General features: G+C 36.4%; 1 long non-coding RNA gene across 1 annotated transcript; it reads left to right on the top strand.

Annotated features, from left to right (window-relative positions):
- Positions 1-3,729: 3,729 nt before the first annotated feature.
- Positions 3,730-7,033, top strand: LOC139036720 (uncharacterized). Its single transcript, XR_011489558.1, has 2 exons — positions 3,730-3,987; positions 6,954-7,033. It is a non-coding gene; the product is annotated as an uncharacterized lncRNA (long non-coding RNA).
- The last annotated feature ends 13,050 nt before the right edge of the window (positions 7,034-20,083 follow it).

Genomic DNA, 20,083 nt, shown 5'->3' with positions numbered 1-20,083 from the left:
TAATAAAGCCTCTAACAAGCAGTGAAATTATCTAAGAGGCAAGATGCAAAAGATAGCAGGAAGAAACACCAGCAGTGTCTAAGAAAGGAATTCTTAAAAAAAAAAAAAAGTTTTCTGTAATTAATGCTTTACCTAACAAGCAAGAGGCTCATGTTCTATTTGTGTATGTGTTTATTTTCTTTATAAAGTTCATGCAAGATTTGGGGGAAGGAACTATTCAAGTATTATTTTTCTACAAACATCTTGCCTGTTTATGAAATTTTTAATAATTTTTGTTTACTCACCTGTCACCTAAAGAAATACATCAAAAAAGGCACTCCTTTTAAAATTTTCCTTTTTCTCTTTTTGACCTCATTATACTTTAAAGAAAAGGGGTGGGACAATCAATTAGTAATCTCGAATGATACCCTACCATTTACTTGGAAATGAAAACATTTCCAAATACTTTCCACTCTAATAATGGAATCAGACAATTACAGTTTTAAGAGTTCTGTAACTCTCATCGCTTTAGTGGTTTTCCAAATATTTTCATTATGTGATAGAAAATGGCTTTATGCTCAGTATACCAGATACATCTAACCATGAAGTTACTTACAGGGTAACTGAAAGGTGTTGGTCTGTGCTTTTATTGCTCTATTTATAGAATGAAAGCTAAACCTAACATTACCTTATAAACCATGAATAAATTACATAGTCAGGTCTCATATATACTTTTAAAATCTGAGTTCTTAGAAAGAAATGAAACTATCCAAAATTTTAGTGATTTGGTTTCACAATGATCTCACTTTAAAAAAAGAAAATGTTTTTATCCAGTGACACTGCCCCCCCAACCCCCACCTGCCCTGCCACCCAACCATGGACACTTTTCTCTCCCACATAAAATCTGAGTCACAATCTTATACTTTAGAAAAGTGTGAGCAAAAGGTCCTCATCTCTGCACCCTTTCAAAATTAGTATGTGACTTTGCCCACCTTCATACTGAAATTGTCCAGAGAGTGGTCCATGGCCTAAGGCAGATGGTGAATACCAGAAATCTTCTCTATTCAAAACACTCTCCTAAAAAAAAAAAAAAAAACCTCTCCTCAGAGTCTATCAAACACAGACACACTTAGGTTCAGGTCATCGCTCCTTCTGTGAATTAAAAAGAAGACAAAGTAATGGTAGTGTGAAAGTCTGAAAAAAAACAAGAATTATTTGAATTGAATTATATTGCTTCTAGTTGATATGAGTCTAATAAAGAATTAAGGAAAAAGAGAATGAGTTCAAATTTTTGCTCAGCCACATAAAATTTCTGTAATCTAGACAAATTACTCTCTCTATATGCTAAACATAATCCTAGCTTGCCAAGTTATTCCAACAATGACACAAGATCACATGTGCAAACTTCTTAGCAGACAGTCTTGTCTATTTTTCTGGGGTCCACTAGTGGGGCTGGACCAGAGCCTTGAGAGGTCAGTCCCTCACGTACTAATCTAGGGCAGTATAGTGGTCTTCAACCCCCCAGGGTACACAGAGCACTTGTAAAGAGTAAGATGGATGAATCATTTTGAAATAATCAATTTCCAGGTCCATTATTGCTATATGTGTCCTTTTCTAAACTTGCCCTATTTTAGAGGGCTCGTGTATGTGATAGAGGCAGCACACCAGTCAGGTTTCCTTCCCTACAACTCCTTTCAAATTAGCTCCACCCAACTGAAAACCAACAATGAAAAAGCATTCTTTTCACATGTCATATCTGTTGTTTATTTTTGTTGCATTATTTGTTGCATTATTTTATAAATACAATCCTCTGGAATGTCAAAGGGACAAGTTGAGAAACTGTTATGCACAAATTCTCCTTTAATCAAGGTATCAAAATAGCTTCATCTATCCTACTAAAAAGGTGTATTTCCAATGTAAATTTACTTGTTATAGTTATTGATAAGTTTTCAAAATCTGTAATCTATTTTTGATTTTAACAGCTGACTGCTATACTAATAATTATAATAACAACACAATCAGAAGGAATCCTTAACACTGACAGCTTTATATTTATAAGAAATTATTTAAAATTCAATTTTAATTTATATTCATATTTTTGATACAGAAAGTCTGAGTGATCAATAAAAGAATTTCAAGCATGAAAAATGTTATATTATGATAACATTCAGGGGAAGTAATATAATAAAAATACAATTTCAAGCAAAAAAAAACTGTCCATGAATTTTTTAAATCAGTGGTTCTGGATACCATATCACCATGGCATTTAGAGTCCCTTAGAAACATTTAAAGACTGACTTAACAGTTATGTTCTAAAATGATAATATTTACAATATGTGGAAAATTGCATACTTTTCAGTCACTTAAACTTACTATTAAAAATGTATAAGATGGTACATAGCTAAAACATAATTTCCCTGCATAAGCCAGCAACAGAAGCTAGTCTGTAGACCTCCAATGCAGAGGTTAAGAGCATGGACTTTCACACCAGAGAGAACTGACTTTGAAATCAGTCTCTGCTTCTTGGTTTTTAATGAACCACATTCAATTTAACCTTCTCTGGGCCTCAGTTTTCTTTTCTTTAAAATGGAAATAAAACCTAATAGAATTAAAGAACATATTTATTTAAAGTGCTTAGCCCTGTGCCTGGCATTACAGTTACCATTATAACTGCATATGAGGAAGACAGGGAAAAAGAGGGCTAAGTGCAGAAAGAGATATGGAGAATTCAAAAGGTAAATGTAGGATTTTAATCAATACTTCTCTAAAGATATGATATACAAATGGCCAAAAAGCACATGAAAAGATGCTGAGCAAATTAGCTATAAGGTATACACAAATCAAAGCCACAGAAACCACTTCACATCTACTATACTAAAACAATTTTTTTTTAACTTAAAAAGAAAGAACAAGTATTGGCAAAGATGTTTCTAAGTAAGAAGCTCCTGGGCCCCAGGTGTGTGTATGTGTGTGAAGTCGCTCAGTCATGTCCAACTCTTTGAGACCCCATGGACTGCAGCCCACCAGGCTCCTCCGTCCACAGGATTTTCCAGGCAAGAGTACTGGAGTGGGTTGCCATTTCCTTCTCCAGGGAATCTTCCCAACCCAGGGATCAAACCCGGGTCTCCTGCATTGTAGGCAGACGCTTTACCATTTGAGCCACCAGGGAAAGAACAAGTATTATCAAAGATGTTTCTAAGTAAGAAGTTCCCGGGCCCCGTAACAGAAGTGAATTATAGGGTCCAGGGACGGGGCCCGGGAATTGTGTTTTGAATGCCTGCCTCCATGATTCTTACAATCCAGCTACAATGGGAATTAGCACAACTTTTGCTTATAAGTAATCAAATAAGTAATTTGCTTATATGTGTTAGTTATTATGAGTACTTGAGGTGATTATTTTGGTGGTTAAAGATAACATTTAAATTATGTCTTCCTGGAGTCAAAATAGCTAACCAAAAAAATGATGAAATCCATCCAAATGCTCTGTTTTCCATGTTATACAAAACAATTGACTTGACTATTTTTCTCCATTCAATAGACTAAAGCTTAGTGGTAAAAATAACAATTTAAGCTTCCGAAAAATTACTGTATTGTCACAAATTAGGACAGTCATTTGAGGAATTTTCTATCTGAAAATGGGGGAGGAGGTAGAAATCATAGCAGATGAAATATCTCTATCAGCTTTCTAATTAGATTTCTCATGAATCAACGGTTATTTAACTGTCTTCAAATAACAGTAATCCACTGGTCTGAGGAGGTGCTTATGACTTTACCTGATTGAAAGAGAGCCAAATGTTTTTATTAGATCCAGCTAATTCTGACTTTTGATCATGGTATACAGTAAGGAAAACATTTTACATTGAATTCCAGATCCATATATATCTGAGATAATACTTGAATTCATGTACCCTTGAAAAGTGAAAATGCCAGTTGCTTAGTCATGTCTGACTCCTTGAGCCTCATGGACTATATAGCGCACCAGGCTCTTCTGTCCACAGAATCCTCCAGGTAAGAATATTGGAATGGGTTGCTATTCCCTTCTCCAGAGGATCTCCCCGAACCAGGGATCGAATCCAAATCTCCTGCACTTCAGTCAGATTCTTTATCATCTGAGCCACCAGGAAAGCCTTTATGATAAGTCATATACTAAGATATTTATCATATTCTATTTTCCTTTTATTTTCTTTCTTAATGTTGGTTGCTATCTTACTAATTTGACAACTACTAGTTTTCCCTAAACCATTAATGAGTAGCAACCTAAAATTTGAGACACAGATATAACATAAGCACCAGAAGTTAGTATTTTCATTGTGAATCCCAAATTGTGAATGAAAGAACAACTGATTCAGATTAAACCAGAGACTGATAACTACAATTCGCAAGTCTCCAAAGGAAAGAGATGAATTGGTCATTTGGACCCTATCAGAACTTGATGGTCTCATCTTGGTCTTCCTGACTTATTCCAGAAACCTTGAAACAGATACTATCTGGAACCCCATGTAGGAAGTATGTTATGAATACTTGTAGTTTTAAAGTTTATTATTAATCACAAATTTAAAAACTGCAAAAGCTTGTTCGTGTATGTAGGTATTTTTGAGTGCAAATTTAAGTATCAGAGACAGCTTATGAAAATAGGATCTGAGCAACACATTCTTTGAGAGGAAATGGCAAAGGTGCAAACAAGGTTGTTCCTTTATTATTGTATTGCCTTGATAAAGAGTTGGCTCCTGGGATTCATTATTTTATCTCTTTCACTTCTTTTCCCTTTCCTTTCATAAACTGTTTGTCCTAGGATTTGGCACTAAAAATTTCCAACATTACATGATAAGCAGTAATACTGTATTTTGCTATAGTAGAGAGTTTCACTGTTGCTAATGCAGTAATACTGGAAGAAAGCACTGGGAAGAGGTTAAGTATGTGGATTTTCAAACCAGCCTTGCCAGGTGAAATCCACATTTCCACTTCCTTACTGTTTAAACAGGTAATTTTTTAAACCCAATCTTTAGTTTTCTCATCTGCAAGACACACAACTTAGAGGGCTTTACAAATTCTCTAAGATAATGTGTTACTACAGAACTTACCACAGGAATACATGCTAATAAATTATATGTCCCATCAAAATTATTAGATAAAGGTTTGTGACAAATCAGTTTTTCCATAAACTTGACAATAAAAGATTTATTGGGAGGGAAGCTAAGTAGCCACCATCTCCCACCTGATCGAGTGATTCTTGTTGACTCAGGTACTTGTCTCATCTCCCATTGGGTTGCCTGGATTTTACAGCCAGGATTTTCCCACTGCTAAATTTACAAGCAGACAGTTATGTGTTAGTGTGATCAGGGTAGTTACTATAGACAAAAGCACCCATTGTGAGTATGTAACTGTAAAGAAGAGGAACATCAATGAAGATGTCACTCATCAGTGGTAAATCACATAAGAATATTCACCAAACCAGTTTGATTATTGGGTCAAGGCTTTTACAGACGTAATATTGATTTTCATAGAGTAGAGAGCACATCTCAGTTTTTAATTGAAATATCTTTGACTAATAGTATAAATATTGAAAAAAACCAGTAGGCAGTTTTCCTTATATTCCTGGCATGAAAACATTATGTAATGACTCACCCTTTTATTTACCCAGAGGAGCCAACTTCTGAATGCCAAATTCAAAATACAGTAGAATACTTTATAATATAGATGCTAAAGCCAGAACTGTTACTCACTCTATAAGTAGTTTATAACATGGCATTGAAACAGGCATTTACCATATGTGCTTGTTTGGGTCCTAACTGGTTAGATACAAGGCAGAAACCTAATTGGGGAGTGAAGGGGAGGAACCTACAAATGTTAAAGATTCACCAATATGGGATAATCATTAAATCTGAAAAAAAAATTAGAAATAATATTTTTCTTAAATTATAAAATACATGGAAAACAAGATAAACACTTTTTTACTACACCCATCTTTAACAAAATTGAACCTTTAATAATATTTCTTCAGATATTTAAAAAAACATTACAGTTTCACTTGAAAAGGAAAGAAAAAGGAAGGAAGGAGAGGGGAAAGAAGGAAGGTAGAAATGGAATGTGGGGAGGAGGAAGGAAGGGAAGTAGTTCAATTTTGCGTTTACAATTCCATGAACATTTTAATACATTTCAAGAATATGTATCCATGAATAGAACTGCATGTTCCTAAATGTCATTAATCATTTCCTACCATGCACATCATTTTACAACATTTTTATATTTGCTGAAGACTTTCATTATCTTATCCATATTCATATATATATAGCTCTAATGTACTTAATCACTATATATTATCTCACATAAGAATTACCACAATCTATTAGTACAGCTAAAGATATTTTTTGCTATTTCCAAATTTTTACTGTTAAGATGAATTTATGATAAACAATCTAGAACAAAGGTACGACAAAGCAGGATGTAAGGATATGGAAATTTTCACGTTTACTCGATATCATCAAATTCCTCTCCAAAATGTTTTGGGAGTTCTTATTTCTCAACATCTTGTACAAGATACAGTATTTTGTATTATTGCCTACATATTGGGTATGAAATTATATTTCATTGTTTAAATCTGTATTTTCATAATAACATTTAGATTCTTACTAAGTTTTGCTAATTTTTATTGGGTAATATTTGTTACATATTAACTATTTTAACTGTTGTAGATATTGAATCTTTTTCATATGTATACATTTATATTCATAATATATATAAAATCAGTGGTGGCATGTTTGCAACCAAACTTAGTGAAGAAGCATCAAGACTGCAGAATCCAAACTGTCCTTGATCACCCAGGCTTGGAACAACCTGTTTATATACAAATTCATCCCTTTGTGCTCACCTCCTTTGCTTACTGTACAAACCCATCTCCTAAGGCAGACCTACAGAGATATATGCCTCCACGCCTGCTTACTATTTAATTTACCCGTGACTTTTTCATACAATAGGACCGCATGGCAAGGGACTCATTAAACCAAGGAAACAAATCAACAAGGTTCAATTAAACCTTCTGTTTCATGCTGTTAAACGTCAGAAGCATTTCAGTTCATCTCACTCTTGTGGTGAAGAAAATAATGTGATCATCCTTCTTAACTTACCTGTTTCATCACCAAGACTTGGTAACCTGTACATGATGCTGTGAATTCACTGGCCTACCTCTATCCAGTTTTACTAACTAACCTCCAAACAATTGCCTCCTCTAAGGTGGTATATCCCTCTCCTGATCAATATAACCTTTTAATTATATGAAAATCTTTGTAGATAAGAAAATTTGCAACAAATATTTACTATTATATTTGTAAGTATATATTCCTTAAAAGAGCTGTGTGGATTTTTTTCATACAAGAAATTTTTGAAAAACCAACAGAAAGTATAAATGGAGAAAAACAAGACAGTTTTAACAAATGCACTAATGGATATATTTCATTTTTGTTCTACTTTGGATATCAACACAGTCACTTGATTGTCTATCGTCTTTTTAAATAAGGTCGATAATTTATCCTTTTAAAAACAGATTTGTTTTCCTGTGAAAATTAATAAACAACAGTTCAGGTTACTGATTTTTCTGAACAGGTCACTGTTACCACATATGGTAACTTAGTCTCCCAACTTACTGGCTACTGGAGTCATCTTTATAAAATGGATATAAACATCACTGTGCAACTAAAGAAACCACATTATTTTTACAGTGTAGAAGAACTGCTATTTGCTTTTCTTTTCTTTTTTTTTTTTTTTTTTTTTGGTTAATTTCATGCCTGACTCAGTCAGAGATTAGGCCTTGACACAGGTTATAATTAAATATTGAAATCATGAAGTGCAAGAATGTTTAATTTTTAAAATATGAGTTTTAATTTACCTCATACAGAGAATAGCTCTGGTCACCTGCAGAGATGCATTACACACTACATTGCCTAATGTAGGATGCCTGAATAAGGCTGAGCATACAGTTAAAGTAAACTAATGCAATTTACTGAACAGCAGTCAAATATTTATCCAGTTGATGAAGCAGACTTTATATGAAACTCAGACAATAATTAAAGAGAAGCATTGCTTAAAACATGCTTACTCCAGTTTTTACAAATATGTTATATCCTTTCTGAATCTTTCATTTTTCTAAGTACTTCTGTATACCCGAACACTCCACAGTGAGCATTCTATAGCTTTATATTTCCTGATACTTCACAGTATTGTAAAACCAGGAAGGTGGCCTTACGGCAAAACTTCCTCAATTCTTTTTCTTGTAGCATCCCTTCTGCCATGCAGTTCTGTGGTGTCTTCTATTGAAAGTGGGATCTATTTCCCCACATTTTGAATCTCTCTGCCTTGTGACCTGCTTTGGCCAATAGAATGTGGCAGCTACATTGTTGTGCCAGTTCAGAATTCTGCCTCAAAAGACTGCATGCTTCTGTCTTCTTGGAACCCTGCCATGGGCATGAGAACAAGCCCAGATTGCCTCCTGGAGGATGAAAAACCTCACGAGGCCATCACGACTGGTCAGTTTCCAGCCACTCCCCTGTCCTACAAAGTAAGTCCAGCTGAGACTGGTCAAACCAACTGAGATCAGAGAACCACCCAGAACATTTACCAGCTCATAAGAAATAGTGAATAGTTGCTGTTTTAAGCCCCATGTTTATAACAGTCTGTTACACTACAAGAGCTAATTGAAGAAGGATTCGGAGATCTTAATTCACCTTTCCGTTTCACAGAGGAGAAAACAGAGACCTTGAGAGGTCACGTCTTATTCACATCTGCACGGTGTCCATGGCAGAACTAGGTTTAGAGATTGCATTCCCTGACTCTTCTTTCTATCCTGCAACTCTGCTTTTCTTTTCCTTCTTTTTGGCCATAGAGATCAATGAAAGCTTGCCAAGAGAAATGGAGTCTCAGCATAATAAAGTGGCATTTATTAAATATAATTGTAAGGGTTTTATATATATTTATTACAGTCAGAATATAGATATTATCTGACAGTGTTTCTCAGATCCTTTTTTCTAAGTTATGTGAAGAGAATTACAAATGACAGAAGGAAGATTGTTTTCAAGTGGAGTAATCCCATAATTTTTCAGTCATTGTGATATTACCATTAATCCTCACTTTAGGGATATTTCTCAAATGCTGAAGTTAACAGAGATCTTCTTAGAGCTTTGTTTAACAGAACTAAAATTTTTTGCTGAATCTCACTGCATCCAAAACTAGCATCTGGAAAATTAATAGTAGCTAGCATGTCAGAATCATCCCATATTAAACAATCCATATGATGAATATTTAAGGAATTCTCAAACACTTAGATTATGTTGAATGAATGTGAAAATGTTAAAGCCATCACTGATTGGATGGCCTTTTATTCAGGCAAATTTGCTCAAAGATAAAAGTTTTTCCAAAAGATATTTGGGCTTCTTTTTAGAATAGTAAGTAGTTCTGCTCGCCTTATGCCTGCAACTCTTATGATATTCTGTAGCATAGGTTCTCAATGGTTAGCCCTTCCAAGATAGCTTCTAAAATCACAAATTGCTGGGATCCACCCCCAGAGTTTCTGATTTGGTAACCTGGGTTAGGGACTGAGAATCTGCATTTCTAACCAGTTCCCAGGTGATGCTGAAGGGGGACCAAACTTTGAGAACCACTGCCCTATGCTTTTCAACAGCTGCTGAAATAATTTATGAATAGTCCGTCAAAGAATATAACTTACTGCCATATTTTAGTGGGAGCTAACGGAAGTATACATATAAATTATATTCAAAATTTACATTAGTAAGTAAATTACACATTACAAAAGCCTGTCAATCAAAATGAAGAAGATAGTCATTCCAGTTACAGTACGAAAAACCTTGACTTTTGCTTCAGACATGTTCAGAGTTTGCCCACAGACCAGGCAGAAACTTGTCAAAAAAAAAAAAAGCTTGCATACTGTCACAAGATCCATAATATTTGGAATGCAAGCAAATTAGCTCCAATGATCATTCTCCAAAGGGAAATAACTTGCCAGGGTTTTTAAAAAGTAAAGAAATGCCTACTTCCAATCTACATTCTTTTTTTTTTTTAAATGAGAGTATTCACATAACACTTTCCATGACAGTTTCTGCTTTCCATCACTCAACTCTTTGTGAAAATAGTCCATTTTTTGGCTTACTGACTGTATGTTTGAGCTCAGTCCAAAAATGAACTCCTTGAAAGGGTTATAAAAAAATAAAAAAATCAGTTTTTTTTAAAGTTCCCAACTGCTTCAAATAAAGAAAACAAACTATGGAAAAGGTAGTGGGATTTTAATGTCTTCTTGCATTTAAATATCAGATAACTTTCTAATGGACCTTTACATCTCTATGTCCTGTATGGAAATCCCTTACGTTCAATTTAAAAATACTCCTGTGATTAGAAAAGACAGGCATCTGAAAAACTCCTCTGAGAAAACACACAAAAGCACATGTGTCCCTAACTCCTGAGTATGCACATTTGAGAGGTGCCAGCCAACTTGATCTTTCTTCTGGTAAACATGCCTCGTCGGGCATTCAGAGCCCTCTTAGTACTGTTTATAATTTTTATCAGTGTGGTTTTTCTTCCACCACCTACTTAAAAGCTCATTTCCCCTGTTTCTGCACTTCTTTGAATCTATTTCTTTTACAAGAAAAAAAAATATGCAAAGTGAACTAACCCGAGGCATTGGGCAGAAAAGACTTTGTTAACCTTTCCATTTTTAACACTGAACATTGTCTTACAGTCTATATTTTCCTCATCTTTTAAGTTGACTCTATGAATAGGGTAAAAGTTACTGGGTACTGAACAATACACAAGGGTTATCCTGAAGTGACAGGTCCCAGGAAGGAAAGACTTCTCAGAGAGAGTCAGTTTGATTCTAAACATTGCTCTCCTTTTCCCAAACTAAATGGGTTCTTTAATAGCTGATTGTATGTGTGTATGTATATATACATATAATATTTACGTATATATAAAAATGTTTATATATGTGTGTATATATAATGTTTACATATGTTTATATATATATTATATTTGAGGACATCTTTTAATAAATTATTAAGTACTCTCTCTGTGTCATTATTAGATCCATTTAAATGTCTTTTACTACTAAGCAGATTTTTTCCATCCTTCATAAACATGGAATTTCTAGCTGCTAATGTTTTCAATTCCTTCATGAACATTTACCAATTAATGCCAACTTCCAATGACCCTTTGAACTCATGTGGCTTCTCCAGCTAACTTTTTATGGACATGGTGCCTTAAGGAAAGAAATTTGGTGTCACCCTGACTTGCCCACGGAGGGCACTCCATGAGGATATTTTGATGATGGATAACTGGGGGATGGTTGAGTTAATCCTTTCACTTGAGAGGGGGGATGGAGTCCAAACACCTAGAAAATGGTTCCCTAGCTTACTTAAGGGTTTCTTTAATCAAAATAAAACCCAGGACACAGAGTGGTTCTTACAGAGAAGAGAGACTAGGCCATGACCAACATTAATGCCATGACCAACATTAATTATTTCCAGCTGAAGAAATGACGTTGAAAGAAGTGACTGTTGGAAGACACAAGGGGAGAAATCACTACTGCATAGCAGGTAAAGTCACATCCTAACCAGTCATTTCAGTGCCCTTTAGTGAGCTAGACTGGTCTGTAAGGTAGGAAAAGGGTGTACCTGATAAGGAAAGGCTGACTCTGAAACCAAGAATGCACAGACGCATGCTGCATTTGTGTAAGAAGGAAGTACAAATAGGCCAGTGAACTTCATTTAGGCCAAGCCATCATCCCACAAGCGACTCATCCCCACAAGGCACCCATTGTACTATACCCCCGGAACAGTTCCTGTCTTTATACAATCAAATGTCCTACTGGTTCCTCCAGCTTGCTAGCTGATAATTCAGAGAAATTTCCCCTTTAAAATCAAACAATTATGGTTGCACAATTAGGCAGGAGTTGCAGGCAAATGCCTAGTCATTTCTCCACCAAAGGTCTGGATCTCCTATGTTGAAACATTCTTCAAGGAGTAAATTAATGCATTACTACAATGTGCATTAATAACTATCCTTAAAAATCATCTTTAAAGAATTTTTCTTGATTTTCCAGCTTATGTTTTCCAACTTCTCACACCCCCACACACCACATATTTGTGTATGACTATAGCTTAATGCTTCCACCATCACATATGTGTTAGAAGACAATGTGAGTATCATACCTTGGAATTTGATAACGCAGATCCAAGTCTCAGTTCCATAATTCAGTCAGAAATAAATATGTATGTGTGTGCGCATACATATATTTACCCTGTATTTTATATCCATGTCTCTTAGTTATTAATTCACTTTTCTATGTGTACTTTAGAATTATTATATACTCAACTGTAATATGAAATATACATGAGCTTGTATCTTTGAAATAAAAAAATCTACACTGATACGTGCCAACTGTTTAACTATGCATATAAATGCCACAAAACAATTTAGAACCCTAAGTGAAGGATGTTATATCCAAGTGAAACAAATGCAGGACAGAGGTCAACAGAAAATAATTACACTCAAGAGAATTTGGACAGGACATCAACAAGAGCACAGACCATGAAATCTCCAGTGACCCAAAGAGTTAAGAAATTACAACCAAGAGCTGTAACTTTCATCCAGTGAGAGATGCTTTCCTCAAGTTTGATATTTTTTTAATCCTCACATTCTGGCATGACTTAACCCAGGTGGCTGGAATGGGCAATGCTGACTGACCCACATACTAGTTAGATGGAAGAGAATGTGGAATAATTAACTATTCTTTCCATATGAATAAGTACAAAAGATTTATGAAACAGGTGTTGAGAAAGAGTAGTAGACACAGGATTAAACTCTGTCAAGGCCACTGTGCTGCAAAACTCCAGGAAGCACCTCTTCTGCCACTGTGTATGAGCATCCCCTTCCCTTACAAAGCTGACAGCAAAGAGCAACAAGGATATACAAAAAGACCTGATCTGGGTTCTAGTTCCGTAACTGCCACTTACTAGTTATACAAACTGGACAAATAAATCATCTCCCTTCCTAGGTTTCTATACAAAGGTTCTTAGTTTATTCTGTGTGCTATGGATTCCTTTGATGATCTAGTAAAAGTGATAGATGCTTCCTCAGAAGGAGGTTTCTTAATTGCATAAAATAAGGATTTTGAAGAATCCAATTATGATTTCTCTGATATAGTAATAAATGTGCTTCTTTATATTATATTAAATGTCACTATCAAGAGACAGGTCTCATAAGTACTATAATTTTGAAGTATAATGAATGTAAACAATGTTTTGAGACATTTGCAGCAACTATAATGTGGTATAAAAATATCTGTTATATCTACTGATAACAAAATGATAGGTACCTATAATACTATTGCTCTTTGTTGCCTACATTCACTAAAAATAAACACTAAATTTCAATTAGGGGTTAGTGCAAGGAGATGAATTTTTTTTCTCCACTCAAGTTCAAGGGCATGCTGAATTTTATCTACTGACCCCAGGTTAAGAACCGTTGCTCTTTACGCGTTATACAAAAAAGGAGAACCAATTTGTTCTCCAGAATTCACTGAGTTTTGCTATGATCTTACTAAACTTGATGAACAAATATTTGGTGGGCAATTTCTATGTGCCAGGCACTGTTTTAGGGTCTAGGGATACATCAGTGGACAGAAAAGACACTAGTCTTGTGGAAGAAAAGTTTTAGTTGTGGATGACAGACTAAATATTTGTTTAATAGATCACATACAATAAACCCACGTAATGTCAGGGGATATATAGAAGGGTGAAAATGGACACAAACCATAGGTGCACAGGAGGAAAGAGGAGAAGACTGTGCACTAAGCAGTCAGTGGAGCAGAGACCCAGAGGAAGTGAGCTCTAGGGAGCCATGGGGACACCCAGGAAAAGGTATCTACAAGCAGCAAAGTTTCAAGTACCACACTTCATCTGGTCCCAATCCATTAGCAGGAGTAAGCTGAAATACAAGTCAGCATTACCAAGTCAGAAAATAATATGCAGACTTCCTCTTAGAATTATACACTCATATCAGGACTACATACTGCTAAAGCCTGGTTTGTTTCTATCAGTTTTGCTATATACACAACTTTTTTTTTTAGCCCATCTGATTTCATGCCAGACTGTATATTTAACCACATTAACTACAGTTGACCCTTGAACAATGGGGAGTTGGGAGTGCTCACTCTCCTTGAAGATAAAAATCCACAAATATTCAATAATTTTATATGTGGTTGTATGTGTGGTTCCACCGTATACTCAATTCTGATACTGTGGGTTCAACCAACCGTGGATCATGTAGTACTGTAGTATTTAACACTGAAAAAAAATGTATGTATAAGTAACCCTGCACAGGTCAAACCCATAGTGTTTAGGGATCAACTGTAATTTATTCCTAACAAGAATCCTAAAGAATATGACCTATCAATTACCTTACTTCACAGATAAGAAAACAGAGGCTTGGAGAGATTAAATTAATTGCCCATATTTGCCAATAAAGTAACTAGGTAGCAGGACCAATATTTGAATGCAGTAAATATCATATATAAATCTACTTATCACATCACACTGTGCCTTGAAATCAGTACTGTTCTCTGAAAAGACAGCAATCTATCTTGGATACCATATTTTAAAAGTTGTTAAAAAAAAGTACTGAGAATTTTACATTAAATGAGAAAAATGTGCATTGCATGCATTAGGGAAAATATTCACAGAACAAAATGCTGAGCCACAATGGGGTCAGAGAAAGAAAAATTCCTGACTAGGGGAAAGACAGTCTTTTGGAAATCCCATTGGAAAATCTTGATCTCCATAATCTCTTTTAATATCTATTTAGGATTAGCAAAAAATTAAGAACAATTCAGAAAGCTAGTCAGATTGACTTTGTTTTCTGTCAAGAAAACAAATTGGATGGTGTTATAAACAAAATAATGAGGGTAAGAGAGAACCAGAAGGAAGGTAGTAAGCAAAGATTCAAATGTGTTGATCATTAACTTGCAATTGTATTTTTTAATGTCACTGTGGGAGAACCAGATGGGAATGACTACAAGCAGTTGGATTGTGCAGGTCTGGGACGCCAGAATCTGAAAGTTTGGAGAAATACCTAGTAGAAAATAGATCTGCGGGAATCATGAGCCTGTGGACAAAGATAGACAATTCCACCAAACATTTAAGGTATGCCTGGAGGATGGAGGCAGCAAAGAAGACTGCAATATAGTAAGTTAGAGAGGGCTGGGGAGCCAGGAGAGCACAGTATCAGAATCCATAGAGATCTCAAGTAAGAAAGTCAAGGATTGGTGGGATAAAGGGCTCGGGGATGGAGAAGTCAGTGCATTGGAGCCTTTAACAGACCACTTGCTGACATGGTGGCAGAGTCTGAAGGGCGTGGAGTGGGAGGTGAACAGAAAGCTAACATTAGAATATAACTCATTTCACTCATGCACTTGCTTGTTAAATATAAGAGAGACAGAGACAGTAGCTAGATGCCAAAGCAAAGTCCACAAATGGAGAGGCTGAAGCTATCTGAAAAATAATAATTCATGGGTAAATACCTAAAAGAAACAAGGGCCAAGAACAAGGGCACTGATAAAGGAATGAGCATTAAGGAAGAAAAGCAGGTGCTTCAGCTCTTGAGCTAAGTAAGCAGCAGTTCTCAATCAGAGTGGGGAACATGTTATAGATTTTTTTATAGCAATGTTTTGCCTGGAAAACAAATGGTGGTTCAATTGGCATTGTGTAAGTGGGACCAAGGAGAAAAAAAACCTTGTGATTCATGAGACATGATGATTGTTCCATGTCCCAGAGTACTATCAAATTCCTAAGAGACATTCATGTAGTTGAATAATCTATGACAAAAAATTCTATTGTACAATAAGAACCAAGTGTCTACACATGGATTAATACATACAGATTTCCCAGATTTACAACTAGTGTGTAACTCAAGGAGAAAATTGATTTAGGTTTTGTTCAGAACTTTACCAAGAATTGGTCATAATTTCAAAAATTCACACGATCAACAAGAGAGACAGTTCAACAAGAAATATAGTTAGCATTGGACACCAAATGTCACACATTTTATGATTACCTTTATATGAAATATCCAGAATATGCAAATGCATAAAGAGCAGTTTCTTGAATTGATGGTTTAGTTTGGGTCTAGGCAACATTCCTAGTCAAGGGCTTAAAGCTGAGCAGGGCTTACTTACTAGCTGGAGTCTGGAGACAGGCCATCCAATTCAGTGGAAGTTGTTTTCTAAAAGTAAAATTGAATCAGAAATTGGCTTTGAAAGGGAAAAGAATATGCTGAAAGTTGGGTGTATTATACACAAAGACAAGGCAGTATCATCCACTGGGTCCTTCTTTAGGAGTGATTTACTGGCTAACGGTTCTGTAAGACTACACAGGTTGAAAAAATTATATTGAGCTGCTACCATATGGCAGACACAGAGCCATGCCAGGTGCAGTGCTAAGGCCTGGGGACAGATAGATCAATGAAATACTTGAAGGCCTCAGAGGAGTGCTTGGCCACGTGAGAGAAAGCAAACAATTAAAAGCAGGAAGTGAATACCTAGACTGGATTTGAAATACTCTAAGGCCTTTGCTGCTTAGAGTGTGGTCTGGGGACCAGCAGTACTGGTGTTCCTGGGAGCTTATTAAAACACACAGTCTCAGACTGTATCCAAACTATGAACTGGAATCTCCATTTCAACAAGAGCTCCAAGTGATACATACATACATGAAGTTTGAGAAGTGCTGCTCTGGGAGGGTTTAGTTTGGCGTCAGGCTTTAAGGAAAGGACCAGATTTTGACTATTGTGTTTCTTTTTCTTCAGAGTCTTGGTTTTTTGGTAAAAGTATTACACCTTGAATTTCCTAAAAAAACAAAAACAAAAAAAAACTCTACACGACTGTATTAAACATTCTTTTTGAATCTGGGAGGTGGAAGCTATTTATTAGCACTATTAGGTCTTCTAATCACTGGGTGATGCTTTTGACATCAGGTGGAGTGGTTAATTAGAAGCTGATACAAATCTCTTGACTGTTTCCCATATATAAACTGAATCCTGGAGATGCAAGGATGAATTTGATGGCCCCTGGCTTCAAGAGTTAATTTTCTGGGACTTCCTTGGTGATCCAGTGATTAAGAATCTGCCTACCAATAGAGAGGACACAGTTTTGACCCCTGGCCAGGAAGATCCCACATGCTGTGGAGCAACTAAGCCCAGGCACCACAACTCCTAAGCCTGTGCTCCGGAGCCCACACGCCACAACCACTGAGCCGCACACGCAACCGGCCGCACGCAGCAGCAAGGCCGGCCGCTGCAGGGAGAAGCCCGCGCATCACAGCTGGACAGTAGCCACATTCGCCTCAACTAGAGAAAGCCCGCACACAGCAACAAAGACCCAGGGAAGGCAGAAAAGAATTTTTTAAAAACAGTTAATTTTCTGGAAATGGCTTGTTTTGAGTTACCATTTGCTCTAGGAAAAAGTGGTCAGTCACATTCATAATGAAAAAATAACTACAAATCCTTCACCACACCTGGAAAGTAAGATGACTATATATCCTGGCTTTCCAGGAGAGTCCCAATTTATTCTTATTGCCCATAAGTAGTTATTAATAGCATCACTTTCCATTCTCAAAAGCATTAAATTTGAATGACAAATTTTAGGGTCACCCTGTCTATAGCTAAGACATGGTCATTGAGAAGTGCAATGTTACTATTACAGGATGCTTTGAAACTGACCAAGGAAAGAAAAAGGAATGTGGTTCTTTAGCAGTGAGGCTGTCAATAACACAGTGAGGGCCAAGGAATAGATCAAGGCAAGTAGCTATGGTTGATGTAAACAGTTTGACAGGAACCCATGTGTTTTACAAACCCGCGCGCGCGTGCACACACACACACACACACACACACACACACCATAAGCTCTGTAATATAGTTGGGGAGAAAAATGAAGAACCAAATTGACCAACATTTTAAGAGTATGTTATAGGGCCTTTAGAATATTAAAGCTTACCAAAAATCATTCAACTCCTCACCAAGACCAGATTAAGAGAACACTTGATTGAAATTCAGGAATCTAACACATAGCACCATTTACCTTTCCAGGCTACTGATAAATCTGAACTGGCCTTCTCTTTCTTCTAGTCCAGTGAATTGTAACCTTCTAAGAACCAATACGCCTTTCCATAATACATTTTGGCAACACTTCCATTACTATACTGCTACAAAATTCACAGATAACATAACTCACCTACAAACAATTTTAAAAATCAAAATAGTGCTCTGGTTCTAATATTGATACAAAAAGAAAGTAATGTACAATGAAAGAAAATGTACTTCAATATATAAATTATCAAGTGAGATCTCATGAGTCAAATGCTTGCTGATATTTGAAGAATTGGTGTGAATGGGATAGCAACAAACACAGAATTATAGATGTGTGCTCTTCCCTCCTGCTTCATCCCCAGGAACAAACTTTACTTCTTCTTCCTTGAAAACATCCATTTACAGGCCTCTATTTGCTAGGGCTACTGCTCCTGTTTTAATTTAGCCTTCTGATCATTATACTAATTTGGTGCCAATCATTTATTAACTAGTCTCTTTAAAACTAGTACAGCCCATACCCCATCCTATTTCTCTTTCCTCATCACTCAGCTTCCAGAGACATCCTACTCATCATTCCACTCCAGCCTTTAAAACACTTCAAAGACTATCTGTTCCCAAATTCTACGTCACCCTCCTCTTTCATATTACTAGACATTCTAGAACACTCTCCCTCAGTTCCTACACCCCATTTACCCATTGTTTGAAATTTTGCCCCAGGCAAAATTAATCACCGAATTCCTTCTATCCACATAATGAATCACACACACTTCTGACACCGATCACATTGTACTACAATTTCTTTCTTATCAATCTGGCTTTGTTGCTGTTCAGTTACTCAGTCATGTCCCTGCGATCCCACGGACTACAGCACACCACAGCTTCCCTATCCTTCACCATCTCCCAAAGCTTGCTCAAACTCATGCATGTGGAGGGAGTCAGTGACAGCATCCAACTCCTTCTGCCTTCAATCTTTCCACCATCAGGAAATTCATCAGCTCTTTTCCAGTGAGTCAGCTCTTTCCATCAGGTGGCCAAAGTATTGGAGCTTCAGCTTCAGCATCAGTCCTTCCAATAAATTTTCAGGATTGACTTCCGTTAGGATTGACTGGTTTGATCTCCTTGCAGTCCAAGAGATTTTCAAGAGTCTTCTCGGACACCACAGTTCAAAAGCATCAATTCTTTGGCACTCAGGCTTCTTTACAGTCCAACTCTCACATCCATCCATGACTACTGAAAAACCAGTTTTCACTACACAGATCTTTGTTGGCAAAGTAAAATGTCTGCTTTTTAATATGCTGTCTAGGTTTGTCATAGCTTTTCTTCCAAGGAGCAAGTGTCTTTTAATTTCATGGCTGCAGTCAACATCTGCAGTGATTTTAGAGCCCCAAAACATAAAGTCTGTCTACTTTTTCCCTATCTATTTGCCATGAACTGATGGGACCAGACGCCATTATCCTAGTTTCTTGAATGTTGTTTTAAGCCAGCTTTTTCACTCTCCTCTTTCATCTTCATCAAGAGACTCTCTAGTTCTTCTTCATTTTCGGCTATGAGGGTGGTGTCATCTGCATATATGAGGTTACCGGTGTTTATCCTGGCAATCTAGATTCTACCTTGTGCTTTATCCAGCCAGGAATTTTGCATGATATACTCTGTATATGAGTTAAATAAGCAGCATGACAATATACAGCCTTGATGTACTCCTTTCCCAATTTGGAATGAGTCCATTGTTCCATGTCCTGCTCTAACTGTTGCCTCTTGACCTTCATACAGATTTCTCAAGAGGCAGGTCAGGTGGTCTGGTATTCCTATCTCTTTCAGAATTTTCCACAGTTTATTGTGATCCACACAGTTACAGGCTTTGGCATAGTCAATAAAGCAGAAGTAGATGTTTTTCTGTTTGTTTGTTTGTTTTCTTGTTATATCTGGCATAATTTAGTGAGCTTAGAAGCCAAGCTGATGTGATTTTAAA

This window comes from Odocoileus virginianus, chromosome 1, assembly GCF_023699985.2.
Source record: "Odocoileus virginianus isolate 20LAN1187 ecotype Illinois chromosome 1, Ovbor_1.2, whole genome shotgun sequence".
Taxonomy (NCBI): Eukaryota; Metazoa; Chordata; class Mammalia; order Artiodactyla; family Cervidae; genus Odocoileus; species Odocoileus virginianus.
The sequence above is the reverse complement of the archived record's forward strand: the minus strand, read 5'-3'. Positions and strand labels throughout refer to the sequence as shown.